The sequence below is a fragment of the Amblyraja radiata genome, chromosome 2 (assembly GCF_010909765.2).
Source record: "Amblyraja radiata isolate CabotCenter1 chromosome 2, sAmbRad1.1.pri, whole genome shotgun sequence".
In the NCBI taxonomy this organism is placed as follows: domain Eukaryota; kingdom Metazoa; phylum Chordata; class Chondrichthyes; order Rajiformes; family Rajidae; genus Amblyraja; species Amblyraja radiata.
In genome coordinates this window covers 93,434,525-93,456,112 of record NC_045957.1, presented here as the reverse complement: position 1 = coordinate 93,456,112, position 21,588 = coordinate 93,434,525, and the positions used below count along the sequence as shown (strand labels likewise).

General features: G+C 41.2%; 1 long non-coding RNA gene across 1 annotated transcript in view; it reads left to right on the top strand.

The window, feature by feature from the left end:
• The first annotated feature begins 7,354 nt into the window (after nt 1-7,354).
• The window catches only part of LOC116991633, a 28,775-nt gene continuing 14,541 nt past the window's right edge, over nt 7,355-21,588 (top strand). Inside the window, exons 1-2 of the long non-coding RNA XR_004416848.1 lie at nt 7,355-7,392; nt 20,444-20,458. This is a non-coding gene — a long non-coding RNA (uncharacterized LOC116991633). The remainder of the gene's footprint in view (nt 7,393-20,443; nt 20,459-21,588) is intronic.

Here is a 21,588-nt window from a genome sequence, read left to right as displayed (position 1 = left end):
TTTGAAATGTTTCATTTTCTAGCACTAATGTCCCTGTTAACAATTTAAAATAAATATATCAATACATTTTTGAACTAAGAAATAACAATGAAAAATTGCAAATGGTTGTTTTCAAAGATATTTCTCTCCCGGATTTTAACCAAAGCAAATAACTTGCATCATGATTCTTTAAACTGACTGTGCAATAATTTACCAATTTCTTTAACACTAATCATTCCTTTTGATGCTACGCATGAAATTTACTTATTGAAATAGCCCTTGGAAGGGATATGATTTGTGATCAGAATACTGAATGTTATACAACAATGATTTATACATCATTGTCAAGCCATGTACAAATGACTCAGAAATATGCAGTTTGAATGATTTGCTCGAGAGTTAGATATCATTTGCTTTAATAATATTTAAGTCAGTTTGATGATTTCAATCTTGTTTTAAAGGAGAATCCTGTTTCAAACAGTGTGATATCAGACATTGTTCACAGTTACATTGTTTTCACTACCGATGTCCTTTGCATTGGAATCTCATAAATTTAAATTTCTCAGCAGATTTCAAGATGGTAAATTATATTTTATTAAATATGCTGGTACTTATTCACTGCAAAAAATGATTGAGTGTAAAAATTACATTTCATTCTTCTCTTCCCTCAGTAAAATACAAAGTGCAGCAATGAAATTGTCGTTTGCCATCAGGAGCAGTGAGTTCCTTTCCAACAATGCCTTTTATTCCAAAGGCTTGACTTCTTTTTAGAGACTAACCAGGTTGGGTCTGTATTTTGGAAGGGCATGGCAGGGTAGATGATGAGATCTTTTCATCAGTGAGAGAGTCTCACTGTTATCTCAAGACATGGGATTGGTTATTTTACTCAGTACGTACACAGGAAGTGTTGAATATTTGGGAATTCGCTACCCCAGAGAGTTGTGGAGGCTAGATCATTAGGTGTATTTAGCGTGGAGATTTTTGAAGATCAAGGAATTTAGGGCAATGGGCGACAGGCATAAAGGAAGAGTTGAAAGATGGGACAGATCAGCCATGATCATATCGAAGGGTCAGGTGGCCTCCTCCTGCTCCACTTTCTTGTGGGTACACAAAATTTCTGGAGGAACTCAGTGGGTGCAGCAGCATCTATGGAGCGAAGGAAATAGGCGACGTTTCGGGCCGAAACCCTTCTTCAGAAACGTCTGAAGAAGGGTTTCGGCCCGAAACGTCGCCTATTTCCTTCGCTCCATAGATGCTGCTGCACCCGCTGAGTTCCTCCAGCAATTTTGTGTACCTTCGATATTCCAGCATCTGCAGTTCCCTTTTGACCACTTTCTTGTGTTCTCCACAAGAAATTGCAAAGAGTTGTGTATGTATCCTTGTCCATCATACAAACCCCCCCCCCCCAACACACATCGACTCCACCAAAGCTTCACACAGCCTCAGGAAAGCAGCCAACGTAATCAGGGATATGTAGAAAGAAGGAACTTCAGATGCTGATTTATTTTTTTAAAAGACATAAAGTGCAGGAGTAACTCTGTGAGTGAGGCCGCATCTTTGGAAAATGTGGATAGGCGACATTTCAGGTTGGATTGAAAAATGAGTCTTCTCATCCAAATCATTGTCATGTATTGTGAATAGCTGGGATCCAAGTGCTGACCCTTACTGCACCTCACCTACCAGCCCAAGAAGATCCTATTTGTTCTTGTATCTCTGTCCACTGTGCAATAACTAATTTTCAGTCCATGCCAGTACGTTACCTACAATACCATCTGCTTTAATTTTGCACGCAAACTCTAATGTGGAACATTATCAAAATCTTTGGAAAAATCCAAGCATGCCCCATCCAGTAGTTCTCTTTATCTATTCTATCAGTTATAAACTTCAGTAGCTTTGTCCTGCAGGATTTCCCTTTCAGAAACGCATGGTGACTGTATCTAATGTGCCTGTAAAGCTGCAGCAAGTAAAAATTTCATTGTTCCAGTTCATATCTGGTGCATAGGACAAATACATTCTTGACTTTTTCTAATCCTGTTGATATTTTCTAAATATTCCTGTTCTAACATCCTTTATATTGTTTCCCCACTACTCACACTGAGCTGTGGATCAGTGTTTTCCCTCTCCAGTTCCTAAATTGGAGTGTTATACTTTTTACTATCCAACGTACAGGAATTGATCAATAATTATTAGAATTTTGTAAGATATCAACTTTTATTTCTATATTTGATTCCTTAAAGGGGCTGTCCCACTTGGGCGACCTAATTAGCGAGTTTAGAAGAGATTGAAAAAATGACATGTTGAAGACCTCCTTAATCTGGTTATTTTTCAGCAAGTGGCTCATACCCTGAAAGGCCTTCAACCATCTACAAGGCCCTCGTCAGGAGCATGATGGCATACTCTCCACTCGCCTGGATGTGTGTAGCAAAAACAATTCTCAGAAACTCAATACCCTTTTGAGACAAAGCAACCCATTTTATTGGCACTCCATCAAACACCCAAATTATTCACTTCCTCCGCCAATGGCATGCAGTACTGCATCAAATGCAATGTGTACCATCTGCAAAATGCATTGCATTTACTTGTTCAACAGCAATGGCCCCAAATAATCCAGAGGTAAGGAAGCTGCGGACGACAGTGACTTTAACCTACAGAGTCCTGGCATATTTTATGTTATATTCGAGGTTAAATTAGGTCACGTATTTCAGTGAGAAGGTTCTCAGTGAAGCCTAGATCACATAGAATTTTATCACCATAGAGGTCCATCCAAGAATGTGGTTTTCTGTACAATGTGCACGTAACAGGTCTTGGATCATCAGTTATTTCTGTCTCCTCTCATATGGCTTCCATGACTATCCACAATACTTCTAGAGCCTATTGTCCATGACAATATCATCCAGTGAGAAACGTTGATGTCAGTTTTACGTCCATAAAAATCATCGGGTTTAAAATCATGCAATGATTTTTATGGACTTAAAACTGAGTCAGTCTGAAGCAGTTGTGGAGTAAGCATGGAGGCTGCAAAAAGATTAATGAACAATCTGGCAAAGAATGCGTTTTGAATGTTGATCCTTAATCCTCTGTAGACCCTTTGTTCAGTTCTATTTGTCCTTTAAATATGAGTAACATGGAGTAGCCAAAAGAACACAGGCATTCTGCAAACTCCCAGGGTGCAGGCAGTCACCTGCACTATTCTGCACTGGCTGCACAGTTGATAGAATAAAACACCTCATGGCTCATTTAGTGCTTAATACATTTGGACCACGGTGCCTTTCAGAGATCTTTATCTTGTGTTTACAGCCCCTCCAAAAAATAGACAAACTTCAAACACAGGTCCCCCCTCTGAACCTCAGTAACTAAGGTACGTATGCGTCTTCCCTCATTACCAGGAAGCTTTAAAGCATTAAGCTTCCTGTGATAAAATCTATCACAGGAAGCTTATTCGTGACCTTTTCCATCCAGCCTAATTCTCCTCAATGAAGCAAATTTTGGTGGTACTTAGAAGTAGGTACTTCAACTACAGTTCATCTGAGAGTTAATAATGCGTGGGGATCGCTGGTCGGCACGGACTCTGCCGTTTACGAGCTGTATCTCCAATTTAATCTAATCTCAACTAAATATCAAACCATCGTGGCATAGGCAGCATCCCTCAGGTGGCTTCTTGGAGAGGATACCAGTGACAAGGAGGGTTGGTAACATTGTTTGAGAGTGGTCTAATTTCTCCAAGCGAATGTTGGTAGTTTTTTTTTAAACAGTGTATTTATTGCAGTAATTTTTAATATATGTTGGTCAGAAACAAACAAAGTAATGCTGTGCAGGGGAGGCCTGATCTTTTCTGCCTGAGGCAAATGTCTTTTTTGAATGGTCCTAGAAATACGCTTTACGCCTCTCCTATTCAGACTTAAATCTTCCAAACAACTTCCAGGTTCATACCAGGACTACATTCTGAGTGTCCGGACAAGATAAGAATTGACTCTGTGCAGGCGGGGAAAGCATTGAAACTGCATTTCTGTAGACCATTTTCAGTGACAGGTACAACCAAGTCCAATTTCACGCCGCTGAGTTTGATGGCAAAAAGTTTAGATATCAAGATGCACCAGTGAATTGATCAAACCGTAGTAAAACTAAGGTTGAAGCACTGGGGCATGTTTGGGCTCCACATGTTTCAGTAATAGACAATGTAAATGTACTTGGATGCTGCCCGAACTGAAGGAATACATTTGTAAAAAAGGACTCGTATGTCAGGAGTTGCTTTTATTTAGAAGTTATGATGTTTAAAATAATGGAGCAATGCATTGCATATGGAAATAGATTGTTTCCTGTGACTCAAAGTACTGGAATCAGGGGGTCACTGATAAAGGATTTAAGAGATGAAGAAAAGTGGATGGATTTTTTTTTGTATACAGCTTAGTAAGTCTGTAGAATTGCTTGTTGTTGTTAGTAATGGTTGAAGCAGAGACAATGTCAATATTTAGCAGGCTGTTGAAGGTGATTGAAGAACATAGAACGTAGATCACACAGAATTAGATTATTTCTAGTATTGTGAATGCACACATAATTTGCAATTCTGTACAATTCTATGAAACAAATTCTTAATTTATTGAACATGATGATTTGCTGCTCCCACAATACTTAATAATGCTAACAATGTTGCTCGCTGAAGTGGGGTTAAACATAAAATCAAGTGATATTACTGAGAAACTGTCAATTAGTTATTGGTTTCACATCTGATAAAGATTTAGATTATCAGATGAAATTGCATTTACTTGAATGGCAATTTCTTAACTTTCCAATGTTCAACTTTTAATTGCCGTTACTACACTGGCAAGGAGGAGTGGAGTTTACGCAGTCGATGTTAAAAACAAATCTTCCAGTCGTTATTTCCAGTATAATTGATTTTAATTGAAGTTGTTGTAAATACAAAGAAGTGTCTTATCCAAATATTAGCTTTCCGTTCTTACTATCTGAACTGGTAAAAACTGTGTCTTCTCTTCTCATGCCAGCTCCCCTCTGATCTGGCCATTCCCTGTTGTATCGCCCATCTACATAAATCCACGCCCATCTACGTATCAAAATCCCACCCCCAAGCGTTCAAAATGATACAGCTAGAAATATCTAGACAATGTACTAGAATATACTAACAATAACTAACTTAAGCATACATGGCCCCTACATACCGGCCTTTAATTGTTCCATGTATACAAGGAAACAATTACCAATAGGTATTAAAAGGAGCTATAAAAGCTTAACATGTTGTCAAAAACAAAACAGATATGCACTATATGTTGCATTCAAATCACTTCAATGATTCTTCAATCTTCTTCGGCTTCTTGAAGCAGACATATTTTGGTTATGGGTCTTACCAAAGATGGTGTACTTTGTCTGAAGTCATACTGTATGCACAAGACCTTTTGCATCTGGTTTGCTCGCCAAGATTCTGTCCATCAGCCAGGAACTTTGTGGTGCAGTCGAATCAAGCATCACAATGATATCACCTGCAATAAAGCTTCTTTTGACCCTTGACCATCGTTGTCGTTCTTGGATTTGAGGCAAATATTCTTGTGTCCGCCGTTTCCTAAATAAGTCTGCCATATATTGCACCTGTCTCCATCTGCGTTTAATGTACAAATCTTCCTTCACAAAGAGCCCAGGTGGTAGTATTGGCTTGGTCTTCATCAGAAGAAGATGGTTTGGTGTAAGTGCTTCCAGGTTCCAAAGATCATCAGAACACCTGGTAATGGGTCGACCATTTAAAATTGCTTCAATTTCACAAAATAATGTTCATCATCCAGAACTTGTTGTTTAAGAACAGAGCGCAACGGATCAATCGTTCCCAAATACCGCCATGATGGGATCCCGCTGGGGGATTAAAGTTCCACCTTATCCCTTGCTGAAGCATAACATTCTGGATTTATCCTGATTTAAACCTTCTTTCAACTCTCTTTCCGTTCTGATAAAATTTGTGCCATTATCTGATCTTAAAGTTGAAACATGACCTTGTCGACATGAATCTTCATAAGGCATCAATGCAGGTGTCTGAGTCAAGTGTAAATGCAACTTCAAGATGTATTTCCCTGCTTGCCAAGCAAATGAAGATTACACCATACCTTTTAACTAGACTTCGTCCTCCCTTCACCTCTAGAGGGCTGAAGTAATCTACTCCTACATCTGTAAATGGAGACTTTTCAGGTAGAATGCTCTCCAGGGCCAAGTCTGCCATTTTCTGTTCTCCAACTCTTCCAGGCTGCTGTTCACACACAACAAAGTCTTTTATGACCTTTCTTGCAGCAGTTAGCTTTGATAATCCAGTATTTTTTACGAAGTTGCGACAGCATAAAGTTTCTTCCTTGTAATGTTATATGTTGTAACAATAATGTTGATATGTGAAAGTCCTTCGAGAGAATAATAGGATGTTTAGTCACTTTTGGCATCGCTAATCTATTCAGCCCACCACCTACTCTCAGAAGTCCTTCATCCAGTACCGGATCCGCTACAAATGTTTGAAAGTGTTTGTTTTCATTATTGATGTACTTAAGCACTGTTGTGCTATCAGTCCAGAAGCTGTAAGTATTTTTTTAAAATACAGACTTCTTGGCCGTTCCAAATATGACTTTATATAGCCGTTCTTACTCACGATTCTCTGCGTTGGCTTTCGAAGTTTCCAATCTTCATATTCAACTAAGCACAGGTGGCGTTTCCAGTTCTGGCTTCAGTTCCAATTCCACTCTTCGAGTACAGTTTTTACTTTGCTTCCACTCGTAAAAAACAGTTTTTATTTAATGTAATGGCAATTTCTTAACTTTTCAATGTCCAACTTTTAATTGGCCTTACTACACTGGCAAAGAGGAGTGGAGTTTATGCAGTCGATGTTAAAAACACATTTTCCAGTCGTTACTTCCAGTATTATTGATTTTAATTGAAGTTGTTGTAAATACAAATAAGTGACTTATCCAAATTGTAGCTTTCCGTTCTTACTATCTGTGCTGGTAAAAACTGTGTCTTCTCTTCCCGTGCCAGCTCCCGTCTGATCTGACCACTCCCTGTCGTATCGCTTAGTTCAATGTAAGTCACGCCCATCTACGTAAATCCATGCCCATCTACGTATTAAAATCCCACCCCCCAATGTTCAAAATGAGACAGCTAGAAATATCTAGACAAAATACTATAGTATGCTGACAGTAACTAACTTAAGAATAAATGGCTCCGACACTGGTTTAAATTTACTTGGATTCAACAAAATCACGATACCTGCCAACGTTAAGAGTGTAAGAGTGTTTAACAGCATCCATTGCCATTAACATTACCAGCAAGCATTAACGTCAAACTAAGTAATTAGTAGGAAGATTTTTTTAAATAAGACGTAGACATTTTTTTTTTCTTTTTTTTTTTTTAATTTGTATTGTTATTAGAAGCAATGTACAGTAGTATAAACCATGGCATAAGACATAATACATTTCGTTCACAGCTTCTTGTTTTAAATTTAACAATAGAAAAGTCACAGAAGTCCAGGAGTTAACAAGTGATAGTTTGTAGAAGAATAGAGAGTTGTAAAAAAAAATTTTTTTTAAAGGAAAAAAGAAAGAACGGAAAAACAGAAAAACAGAAATGGGATATACCTTCTTCATATCATTCCACACACCTCACCCAGTTTAGAAACGGTTAATTTCCAGAGTTGTGTTGCACCATATTATACTTGTAATAAATCAATGAAAGGAGGTCAAAGGTCAAAAAGGTCAAAAACTTTATTTGCAATTTGTGCTTACACACATAGGAACTCTTGTGCGGCTATTCAGAGAGTCAAGTCAAGTCAAGTTAAAAATTAAAATTTAAAATTTAAAAAAAATTAAAAAGACACACAGAAGACACATAATCCATAAAAAACACATACCACTCCAGAAATAAAAAAAAGAAAATGCCTAAAACCCTATACAAAGGGGAAAGTGAGAGCATTGTAACTTGCACAAACCCTATATCAGGACATCAGTTCATTTTGTTTTGTTTTGGCCAAGAGTCTCACTGTTGCAGGGAAGAAGCTCTTAAAAAAGCGTGTTCTATTTGTGGCGATACTGTCCGCTCGTCTGTGCCTGAGGTTGTATGTGCAGTTTTTGTGTTTGAGCAGGGAGTGAGCTGGATGTAGTGTGTCTCTGATGATTCTCTCTGCTCTTTTTTGACAGCGCTGTGTGTAGATTGTGTCCATGGAGGGGAGTTCAGTTCTGATGATCCTCTCTGCAGTCTTTATGACTCTTTGCAGAGCCTTCCTCTCTGTCTGTGTGGTGTTTCCATACCACACCGTGATGCCTGTGGTGAGGATGCTCTCTATCAGTCCTTTGTAGACCTGAGTGAGAGGGCGACAGTGCAGACCAGCTTTTCTGAGCAGCCTGATGAAGTACAGTCTCTGCTGGGCTTTTTTCACTGTGGCTGCAGTGTTCAAAGTCCAGTTCAGATCTGATGTTACTTGTAATCCCAGGTATCTGTAACTGTCAGCCCTCTCCACCACAGTCCCCTTGATGATGAGGGGCTGCAGGGGGGGTGGATTTTTTCTGAAGTCCATTATTATTTCTCTTGTCTTGTCTGTGTTGAGGCTTAGGTCGTTCACCTCACCATAGGCAAGAATGTCGTTCACCAGACTCCTGTAGCCCGACTCGTCCCCCCCCTTGATGAGGCCCAGGATGGTGGTATCATCCGCATACTTAATAATGATGGTGTTTTCCTGGGTGGAGACACAGTCGTGTGTGTACAGGGTGAAAAGTTTGGGACTGAGACAGCAGCCTTGTGGTGATCCTGTGCTGACGGTGAGCTCTGCAGACACCCTCCTTCCCATCCTCACCACCTGTGGTCTTTCAGTCAGGAAATCCAAGATCCAGTTGCAGGTGGGAGTCGGGACGCCGAGGTCTGTCAGCTTCTCAGTCAGCCTGCCCGGGCGAATGGTGTTAAAGGCCGAGCTGTAATCCAGGAACAGGAGACCATATCTTTAAGAATTGCTCTGATTTTCCTGCTAGGACGAATCTCATATCTTCAAGATTTAGCGTCTCAGACCTAGAAAAATTAAATATAAATAATTTAAATCCAAGCTACAATTGATATAATCTGAAGATGTTTATTAGTATAGGTTCAGGAATGTTGACGATTTCTCCTTCCACCACTGAAAATGTTTTCTTCTTTTTTCTTCTTTCCAATCCAAACTCCACAGGCCCTGCAGCCCAGCATGCCCCATCTTCACTAGTCCCACCTGCCTGCTTTTGGTGCATATCCCTCTAAACCTGTTTTATCCATGTACCTGTCTAATGTCTCTTAAACGTTGCGAAACGTAGGTGAATCACCTGTACATTGCCATCATATTTCGGCATGAATTTCCGTATGAGGGTTGTTGCTGTTCCAAAGAACAGTTGTAGCCTTGAGGTCACCGTGAGCGAAGTAAAAATCTAGATGTGCAACTGGTACATGCTTTGCAAAAGGGACTTCCTTCTTCTGTGAAATCTATGATGTCTGCTTGTCCCATCACAACTATTCTCACAGTGCTACTTCAGTTTTCTACTGGGCTCCATTTGAAATGGTGAGAAGTAAATTGCAATGGGGACAGTGTTGACCCCAGATCATGCCATCAACATCAAAGATTCCCAGCAGGTCAAGAGAAGATGTCTTGTGTTCGCAACCAGTATGTGTGATCTGTGGTTCAGTTATTTCACACAAACCTTTCCAAACAAAAACGCCTAAATAAATATTCATCTAAAGTGCAGAAGACTAATTATTCATATTCACATTTCACCAATAAAGTGCAATTAAGCAGCACAGATTTTTTTGCAGCAACACTGAACTTTCTAATAAACATATTCATGTAAATTACAGCTCTGTGGATAATTAAGGGAAACAGCTGATGCAAGAGTCTAATCTTAACATTCACCCTCTGCTTTGCTAATGTCAAAAGCTAAAACCAAGGAGGCAGGCAAGCTCTCCGCACAGCTTGTTTTCTAGCTATGAGGTAGAAACCGGTCTGAAGAAGGGTTTCGGCCCGAAACGTCGCCTATTTCCTTCGCTCCATAGATGCTGCTGCACCCGCTGAGTTTCCCCAGCAATTTTGTGTACCTTTGTTTTCTAGCTAACCATGTTAGGTTAGATATGGTAGCTAACAGGTTAGATATGGACAGTTCCAAAGAACAGTTGTGGTGGCAAAGCCTTGAGGTCACCGGGAGCTGAGTGAAAATCCAGAGGCGCAACTTATACATGTGCTTTGGAAAAATGATCTCCAGTGAAATTTATGATGTCTGCTTGTGCCATCATGACAATTGTCGCAATGCTACATCCGTTTTCTACTGATTATCTCTAGTTTAAAAGTCCACCCAGTCTGGAAAACCCTCTCCATCTTGTGGTATAATGTCCCTCGTTTAAGAGAAGACCATTCAGTAGTCTGATAACATCGGCTAGAAACTGTTTGAAAATTTGGTGGTATGTGCTTTTAAACTTGAGTATCTTATGCCCGATGGGGAAGGGGTCAAGAGGACATCGCTGAGGCAAAAATGGTCCTTGATTGTGTTGGCTGCTTTCCAGAAGTGTAGATGGAGTCACAGCGCAGCGGTAGAGTTGCTCCCTCACAGCGCTAGAGATCCGGGTTCAATCCTGCCTACGGGTGCTGTCTTCACAGGGTTTGTACATTCGCCCTGTGAGGTTTTACATTCTCCCTGAGGGTTTTATCCGGGTGCTCCCATTTCCTCCCACACTCCAAAGACGTGCAGGTTTGTAGGTTAATTGACTTCAGTAAAAATTGTGAATTGTCCTTAGTGGGTAGGACAATGCTTATGTATGGGGATGGATGGTCGGTGTGGACTTGGTGGGCTGAAGGGCCTGGTTCCAAACTGTATCTCTCAAGTCTAAAGACTACAGTCTAAATCTCCAAACTCTTGTGCCTCAATGTTTCTATAGATGGAGTCACCTGGTCAGACAGAGCTGGCATCCACCAACTCCTAGAAGCAACATTGCTGAACTTGTTGGCCACCCATTACCAGAGGCTGAACAAGTCCTCACAAGCTTTTTTAATTTTAGAAATACAGCACGGAAACAGGCCCTTCGGCCCTCCAACTCAATGCCGACCAACGATTCCCATACACTATCTACACACTAGGGACAATTTACAATCTTATCTAAACCAATTAATCTACAAACCTATACGTCTTTGGAATATGCGAGGAAACCAGAGCACCCGGAGATAACCTACTGGGTCACAGGGACAATGTGCAAACTCTGTATAGTCAGGATCGAACCTGCTGTGAGGTAGCAGTGAGGTAGTAACTCTACCGCTGTGCCACCGTGCCACCCCTGCTTGTTACCTTTGTTTCCCTCAGGGTGTTATCAAATAAATAGTTGCTGGATTATTGTCATGGAATAATGGAGCTGTGCAGTGCAGAAACAGATGCTTCAGTCTGAAGAAGGGTCTCGATCCAAAACATCACCTATTCCTTTGCTCTAGAGATGCTGTCTGACTCCCTGAGTTACTCCAGCTTTTTGGGTCTAACTTTGGTTTAAACCAGCATCTGCAGTTCCTTCCTGTATATGCTTGAGCCCACTAATCTTTACTGACCATCAAACACTGACCCATCTTATTTTCCTTCTAGTTCACTGCGCGATAGACTCTGGAGACAGGTGGCAGATGGATGAGTTACTGGAGCTTGCATTTACTTTAGCTCCCCAGTGATGTCAGTTGCCAGAGCAGACACTTGAACTCGTCTCCATGGTTGGCCTCCCACAGGTGTAAGTGGCATCAGCTGCAAACTTCTCCCAGCCAAAGAATCGTTACAACATCCAGGAGACTCCATCAGCCTCAAGGGATACCATTCCATTAGTGTGCCGTTCTTGTGAAAGCACAGGAGGGGATTTCAACAGGTCTGGGCCAGATTACCCGGTTAATTGTCACATTGCCTTCATTCTATGGCAGTCCAACATTCCAAATCTTTTCACTCCATGAAGCAGATTTAAGGGCTGATGTACAGAAGACAAGAGAAGGTAGAACACAAAACAGTACAGCACAGGGAACAGGGTTTGTGCTTCATTTAAACTTGGTTTATGACTCCAAGAGGAGCTATGTCGATCAGCTGCAGCCAGAGCAGTACATGAAATAAAGAACAGCACAGCACAGGAACAGGCCCTTCAGCCCATATTGTCTGTGGCCAACTTAGTGACAAGATAAACTAACCTCATCAGCCTGCATTTAATCCATACCCCTCCATTCCCCGCATATCCATGTCCCTATTGCAAAAATCTCTTAAATGTCGTTGTTGTGTCTGCCTCCATCACCACCCTTGGCAGCACGTTCCAGAAACTCACCCTATGTGTAAATAATTTGTCCAGCATATCTCCTACCTGTCCAACATATCTCCTACTTTGCCCCACACACCCTCTACTTGCCCCACACATCGCCTTAGTGTAGGACCATCTTCAACAAAATAACTGTCCCCACCCCACTCGCAACGTGCAGCTCTTCATTGCAAGGTTTACACTGGGGCTTATTTGTCATTACAGACTTAAGATTCCACCACACCATATGCAGAAAATACAGGAGATTATCTGCCTACCCCTAGTACCGCTTTATCCCCTCAAACACTAAAATGAAAACTGATGCAGCATCGTACATCAGTGCCGTTTGCCAGACATATTTGCATAACTTGGGCGCTGAATTTGTCCATCTCCTTAGGCTGTGAAGCACTTTGGGAGACCTTGTGGATGTGAAAGGCACTTTATAAACCCAAGTTACTACTTGCTGGTTATTCTATTTCAATGCTGGCAACGCCACAGACTTTGCAAATTACTTTCCATATGTTTTAATTAAATAACCTGAAATGAGGAATTGCTGGGGTATTATCCAGTGAACAGTTGCTGATAGGGGAAGCTGGAAATTTATCCGTAAAACGCCGAGAAAATATATTAGCTTGGAGTGATGCCCACATTTCTATATTTCTTACTACCAATTGCAATTGTGTTTATGTTTGGACGTTTTTTTTCATGCTTTTCTTACATTGCTTCTCCATCTTCAATCTGTCTAAATAATGTCTATAGCAATGCAATAGCCCAAGGTTGGTATCAGCGAGAGTTTCAACCACATTGGTCTGAGCAACAGCTGTTCACTCGCAGAAGAAATAGTTGTTTCTACGATTGAATGTTCATAAAAAAAAGTTACTTAAAGTGCTTGCAGCAGCACCACATGTGCATACTTAGACCATTTGCAAAAATACGAATCATATATAAATTATACATAAAAACTGGAGGAGTGCCTATAAAACCTAAGAGCGATAGACCAGTATGTGTGATATCTGGGGTACGAAAGTCACCAGAGAGGATTCTGAGGGATACGATATTCATGCATTTGTAAAGACATTGTAGATTAGTTTATTTTAATTTATTATTGTCAGGGGTGTACCAAGGTACAGTGAAAAGCTTTTTCTTTGCATGCTATGCAGTCAACGAAAAAACTATGATTCCCATCAAGCCTTCCAAAGTGTACAAATTCAGGATAAAGGGTATAACATTTAATGCAAAATAAAGTCCAGTAAAGACAAAATAAAGATAGCTTGAAGATCTCCAATGAGATAGATGGGAGGTAGATTAGGGATAGTCAATATGTTTTTGTGGCAAGCAGGTCGTATCTCAGATATGTTTTTGTGGCAAGCAGGTCGTATCTCAGATCTCTTTTTTGCCTCTTTTCACAGTGCCCCTCCTGAATTCACACCAATTTCTGCCCTCCCCCCAACCCCTTCCACCTATATTCATTCCTTTGGCTTAAAATTTGCATTTCCTTTTATCTATTTATCATCTCTAGCCTTTTTTTCAACTATCTGCCTATCAAAAATACTCCTCACCTGTTTCCACCTATCACTTGCCAAGCTTTGTACTGCCCCCCCCCCCCCTTGACTCTTCCTTAATTAATTACTAATTATGATACCTACATTCTCTTCCAAATCATTAGTGTATTTCCAGCACCTAAACAATTTTGCTCTTTCACCTTGAATCCCATGCAGCATACATTGCAGGACCATGTCAACGCTTCGGTCCACGTAGACAAAAAACATCAATCTTGATTACCTTCTCAATAAACTCAATTGGATTTTGTGAGATACTCTCCCACGAACAAACCCATTCTATCCCTCTTCAGTCCTTGTCTTTACAAATGAAAATAAATCCCTCACCTCAGATTCTGTTCCAATGACTTCCCCATTATTTAAAGACTGCTTCCACCACCCATTGAGAAAGAACATAGTTCCAAAGTCCCATCACTCTATTCGAGAGGAAAATTAATTTGCCTCAAAGGGCATGAGGAATATGTGATACAGAGGTGCACCAGTTTTCTTACTGGATATTATATTGCAGCAGTAAATCTGTTTGGCTTCATTACACCTCCTAATGTTCAACATTTATTAATAAATTCTAACACATCCACCTTGATAAAAGGAATAACACTCATTACAATTACATGTATTCTGGTTTGTAATTGTAAACCACATGGACATAGCAACATTACGCTTTCATGTATACAAACAGCTCTGTCAAGTGAGACCTGCAGGTTGTTAATGCTAGCCTCCAGAAGCAGTACTTCCTCGACTTGCTTGTAGATTTCACAATGGAGGTAATGAGTAATTTTCTTTAAATCAACCGACTTTTCAATATTGAGTAATTGCAATCATGAGTCACAGAAAGATCAAATCAATTACCCAAAAGAGCGCAGAGCAAATTGCTCCATCAAATGGAACAATTACACGGCCATGCAGGAAAACAAACCCAGGGCATTTATTTTAACAATTTAAAGCTGTGAGTGTAAGTAACGTTACTAGATTCCTTCTTGTCAGCGTCAGCACACAAAGGATTGATGAATGAATTAGGGTTGATGTTGGAAATTTGGATCCGTTTTTAGAGTGGTGGAAGATTATGAGGACAACACTGGAATCATCAGGAACAAAGGTATGAATGAAGGCTTCAAATGAGCTGAGATGGATCCATTGTGAACAAGGGGAAAATATAATGGTTAGATGAAAGGGGTCAAAGTTTTCAGGATAAAAAAACAGAATCACAGAAACTACACTCAAAGAGGACCTTCAGCCTATTAACTCCACACTCACTTCCCATTTAGCCACCTCTTCAATTTGGTTGGCGGGGTTACCAGTACCATGTTCTTGTTCATTTTGTAGTTTACAGATCATTTCTAAGTCCTTTTTAATTTCCTAGACTCAAGTCAAGTCAAGAGAGTTTATTGTCATGTGTCCCAGATAGGACAATGAAATTATTGCTTGCTGCAGCACAACAGAATATTGTAGGCATAAATACAGAACAGATCAGTGTGTCCATATACCATATATACATAAATAAACAGATAAAGTGCAATAGGCTGTTATAGTTCAGAGTTTGTTTGAAGTTGTATTTAATTGTCTGATGGCTGTGGGGAAGCAGCTGTACCTGAACCTGGATGTTGCAGATTTCAGGCTCCTGTACCTTCTGCCTGAAGGCAGCGGAGAGATGAGTGTGTGGCCAGGATGGTGTGGGTCCTTGATGATGTTGGCAGCCTTTTTGGGGCAGCGACTGCGATAGATCTCCTCGATGGTAGGGAGGTCAGAGCCGATGATGGACGGGCAATGTTTACAACTTTTTTAGCGTTTTCCGCGCCTGGACGCTCAATTTGCCACGATGCAACCGGTCAGCATGCTCTCTACTGTGCACCTGAAGAAATTCGAGAGAGTCCTCCTTGACATACTGACTCTCCACGGCAGGTGATTTGCTGGCATGATCCTCGACCCTCTCCTTCTCCCCACCCCAGTGGCGCTGTCCTTTTACAGCTGCTTCCCATCAGCTGTTAGCAATGAGGGATAGACTTGGCTGACCCTTGGTACAACAACATTGTTCTTGATGCTGCTGTACTGAGGGATAGCCAAGTCTATCTTTCTTGGCTAACAACCTTCCAACTTCGGCATCCAAGACACATGTAAATTTTTGTGCCTTATTTTTGGGTACAAAATAGCATCTTCATTGCCGGGAAACATATTGAAAAACATATAGCACCAAGAAATCTACTTACCACATCATTTGTACACAAACTCCATTCTTCTCTCTTTATTTCTTAAGATACTCTTAAAATAATGGCAATCCATATTTGAACTAAGATGGCCAAAAATCACAGGCGTAAGTGGTAGCGTTTTATCTAAAATCAATATACAGGGCAAACAGGAAGTTGTCAAGTTTAGACTTTTAATCATTTGCCATTTCAAACCAACCACCATCAACCGGGGAGAGATGTAGCTCGGATGGCTGCGAGCAGTCGCCGGGACCGAACAGCTCAGATGGCTGCGAGCGGCCACCACCTCAGCTCCTTCTGCCGGCCCCCGCTCACTCCTGGCAGTGCTCTCCTTCTGAAAACCTCTCTCCTGCCGCTCGCCGGCTTCACTCATGTCAGGCGCTTCCCGCAAATCCTTAAATTCCAACAACGCGATCAAGGGTCCATTTGAGGTTACTCGGCTGTTGGAATTTAAGGATTTGTGGGAAGCGGCTGACATGAGCGAAGCTAACGAGCGGCAGGTGAGAGATGTTCAGATGGAGAGCACTGCCAGAGGTGAGCGGGCCGGCAGAAGGTGCTGAGGTGGCGTCAGCTGTCCAGTCCTAGCAGCCGCTCGCTAGGACTGGACAGCTAATTCACTCCCCGGCCACAATGTGTTGGCTCCACGCCCGGAGCGCCACGGCAGCGGTGAGTGAGTGAGTTACTGGCATGATCCCCGACCCCCTCCTTCTCAATGCTCCTGCCCTCCCCGCAACTTTACCTCTGACCAGACTCCCCACACGCTGTGAAAGGAATTCTCCCCCCAATTGGTCCCTTGAACAAGTACTGTCATTCAATAAGATCACAACTGATTCAACTTGTCCCAGTGTGCTCCCATTTTTCCCACCATCTCTCCACCTGCCATCACCCTCCACCCCACCCATTCAGTAATTCGGAATGAAGGAGATTTGGAAGGTGGAATATTTGGAATATTTGGAATAATTTTATTTTTTTGAGCATGATAAATTCTATGTCCCACCATTCTTCTTTCAAAATTTATCAACTCAAAATGGGGGTGCGTTTTCATTGCCGGGAATTACGGTACTTTATTAAGAGATTTGGCTTTTGAAGACTTTATAAAAGTCGACTGACAGCTTACGGAGAGAACAATCTGCGCATGTGCGGTTTAAGATTTTTTTAAAGTCGACTGACTGCCTACCCTGAGTAAATATTCAAGGCACGTGCCTGGTAGACACTTACTGAAGAATCACCCGTGTAGAATAGTGTAAGTGTGCGGGGATCACTGGTCGGTGCGGACTCGATGGGTTGAAGGACCTGCTTCCGCGCAGTATCTCTAAAACTAAAAAAAACTTAATACAATGCCTGCTATGAGACGCACCAGTATTCATAAGCATCAATTAATCTTAAAAATAAATTCTTCATTGGAGCCAATCCATATTTTTTCAAGGTCATGATCATAAGAGAAATACCCTGATGTTTCTAATATTGTCCTATAATCTTACTGGGAGTTAAATATTTCTGTTGAGTAGCGAAAAAGAGTACGAAAACTCAATTTCTAAGGATCTAAAATGAAGACTGCTCTTGAAAATAAGAAGAAAGAGCAGCAACCGACATAATGCATATCACTCAGAATGAGATAATTGCATCAAAAGCTGTGTGATTAGAACATATGATGTTCTATTCTATCAATTGGAATTTGAGTTGGATCAGGCACAAATCCTATCTCCTGTCAGACTTTGTAAATGTGTGAAATATTAACCAGAAACCTACAATCAGGTAGTATTCATTTGTGCATGCTTGAAAAGTTTTTTTTTAGTATGTTATTGAGAACATGGGTGTGCATCAGAGACTTCATAACCTCCCCACATGCCCAATAATCTTTCTGCATTAAGTTTACATGTAAATGTTTCGATCATGTATCTTTAAACATGGTCAAATTTTGTATTCCCGTGCAAGCACTGCATTTTAAATACTCCCTTCCTCTTTATACATTCAGAATTTATAAAAAGGGAGAATTAGGGAAGATCGATGATATTTCTTTCAGCATTTTAAATTTGCATTACTGATTAATTGATTTATCCCATGAAAATCTCAGTAACTATTTTGGCCGAAGGGTGAAAAAAACAAGATTAAATTAATGCTGTCTGAATAAGAAATCAGTTTCAAATTCTGGATTTAGCATATAACTTTGGTCCTAATTGCAGTTTTCCACAATTTATACTTGCCTGAAAATGTGTCGTCTGACAACTGCTAATTTGGTGCTCAAGTGCTGAATATCATTGTGTAATTTCTCCAGTCTCTTCGTACACACTATTATCAAGCATGTGTGGGGCTAATTTCATCAGCCTCTGAACACAAGTGTGGGGGTGATAACTGGGAATCCACGCCCGTCCGTTCAGGGAACAGTGGGCAAGAGGCTCCCTTATACAAAAGAAAGCGTACAGTATGCTTGCCTTTATTAGTTGGGCCATTGAGTAGAAGGGTCAGGAAATCATAATACAGTTATGTAGGACTGCTTAGGCCGCATTTTGAGTATTACGTACAGTTCCAGTGGTCCCATTACAGGAAGGAAGAGGAGGCTTTGGAGAGGATGCAAAAGAGGCTTACCAGAATGCTGCCTTGATTAGAGGACATTAGGAATAAGAACAGGTAGGACATAATTGAATTGTTTTCTCTGGAGCATCAGAGACTGACGTGAGGCCTGATAGAAGTATATAAGATTATGAGGCACAGATAGGGTTGAGAGAGAGTGAGATATAGATCATGGTGCTAACACAATCAAGGGATATGGGGAAAACGCAGGAACGGGGTACTGATTTTGAATGATCAGCCATGCAGTGCTGGCTCAAAGGGCTGAATGGCCTACTCCTGCACCTATTTTCGATGTTTCTATGTTTCTAGATAGTGAAGAGGTTCACGTGTTGTGCAAATACAGTTTAATATTTAAACAATACAGCTCAACAATTAGTACATAAGGGCAAGGTGTGTTAACGTATTGACTGTGTAGTGAAGCCTAGCTCTGTCGTCTGCAGCACCCCGACAGGTGTTCACCCAGATCAGCATTGATTGGTCGGCCCAGATCACGGCAGTTCCACGCGCGAGCTCGAGCCCGACGAATGACGGTTCGAGACCAAAGTGACTCGGCCACACGATGGCAACACAATAGAATGTTTTCCTGGGGAGGATATATCAAAGGGCATAGTTTTAAGGTGAGCGGGGTAAAGTTTAAAGGCGATGTGCAGGTCAAGTTTATGCAGGGCCTGGATCATGCTGCCAGGGATGAGGGTGGAGGCAGAAGGTACTTAAGAAGCTTTTGGATAGGCAGAGGGGTATGCGGAGAATGGAGGGATATGGATTATGTGCAGGCAGATGAGATAAATTTAGCTTGCCAAAATGTTTAACACATTGTGGGCCAAAGGGCCTGGTGCGGTGCTGTACTATGTACTACTGTACTTTCCAATGTTTACACCATTGTAACGGACCATTCTGTTTAGTCATAACAGGCCAGTTAGCTTCTGTTAAAACCAGCTCACTCTCTTAAATTGTTAGCTGGTGAGTGCATGGTGACAGATTACAGTAGAGATGTCCTTTCTTACACATATAAACATAGAAACATAGAAAATAGGTGCAGGAGTAGGCCATTCGGCCCATCGAGCCTACACCACCATTCAATATGATCATGGCTGTGATTATGACTATGACTTATGATTATGACTAAATAGCTCACAAAATAATCCTTGCTGAGTTTCAATTGGAATTGTTCCCTGAAAACTTTATCCTCCTGTAGAGAAACTCTCCTTCTGCTCCCACATTATTTATGAGCAGCTGGTGTTGCCTTTATTCCTGCTGCTGGTCTGTTAAAGTTCAATTTTCTTCAAACAGATAACAACACAAAAGTTAGTAATACAGTAATGTCTTTATTTCACCGGGTGGGTGTGGGAGGACAGCTCTCTCTATATAAAGACAGTCTACAGAGAACCTCTTTCTCCACACAAAGAGGTAATGTTCAATCAGATATATTTATACCCTAATAATCAGCAATTCAGCAATTCTTTATCTTACAGAGCATTGTACAGCCTCGTGCTTTTTCCATATATGGTTAAAATTAGAGGATTGACAGGTTCTTCCCATAGAGGAAAGGTTAGCCCATGTATGGTTATGCTGAAGGAACTAATTTTTTGCAGATTCAAGCACTCTTATTTTTTGACCTTGTTGATTAATTGTCTGTACATTACAATCTGTAGAGTAGAGGGTAAGAACAGAGTTGGCTAAACATCTTTCTGATTGTTTATATCATAGAGCAAAATATCTAGTGTTATTGTGCTGAAATCTTGCTAGTGTAATAGAAGAAAGGCAAAATATTCATGTTATTATGCTGTAATCTCGCTAGTGTTTATATTATAGGACAAGACACCTAGTGTTTTTGTGCAGAAATCTCGCTAGTGTAAAAGAAGGAAGGTTAAGCATTAATTTTGTAACTTCTAAATCTACAGCAGAATCCATTTTGTAATTTCTACTTCATCAAACTCTTTCAGGTCCATGCTGTGTGCGAGCGGAATGCTTATTAAGAAACCAAGGCAGGAAACAACTGTGGATATAGGAGCCTGAAGTCAGTAAAAAGCCCTCAGCATTTGTAATATCACTCTCCATAAGAATCAAACAAAATACTGTACAACAAGTGCAATTTGAATCACAGCAACAGCCAGGATAAATTAATAAGCAGAGAAGAGTAGGTGGCACAGCCGTGCAACGGTAGAGTTGTTGCCATACAGCTCTACAGAGCCGGATTTGCTCCTGATTATGGGTCCTGTCTGTACCGAGTTTGTATGTTCTCCCTGTGATCGCATGGGTTTTCTCCGGGTGCTCCGGTTCAAGTCAAGTCAAGTCAAGTCAAGTTTATTTGTCACATACACATACGAGATGTGCAGTGAAATGAAAGTGGCAATGCTCGCGGACTTTTGTGCAAAAGACAAACAACCAAACAACCAAACAAACTATAAGCACAATCATAACACACATATTCTTTTACATAATAAATAATGGAAGGAAAAACGTTCAGTAGAGTTAGTCCCTGGTGAGATAGGCGTTTACAGTCCAAATGGCCTCTGGGAAGAAACTCCTTCTCAACCTCTCCGTTCTCACCGCATGGCAACGGAGGCGTTTGCCTGACCGTAGCAGCTGGAACAGTCCGTTGCAGGGGTGGAAGGGGTCTCTCATGATATTGTTGGCTCTGGAGTTGCACCTCCTGATGTATAGTTCCTGCAGGGGGGCAAGTGAAGTTCCCATAATGCGTTCGGCCGAACGCACTACTGTCTGCAGAGCCTTCTTGTCCTTGGCAGAGCAATTCCCAAACCAGATGGTAATGTTCCCGGACAAGATGCTTTCCACCGTAGAAGCACTGGAGGATCCTCGGAGACACTCTGAATTTCCTCAATTGCCTGAGGTGGTAAAGGCGCTGCCTTGCCTTACTCACGAGTGCTGAGGCGTGTGATGCCTATGTCATATCCTCGGAGATGTGGACTCCCAGATATTTAAAACAGTTCACCCTATCCACAGGATCCCCATTTATCCTCAATGGAGTGTACGTC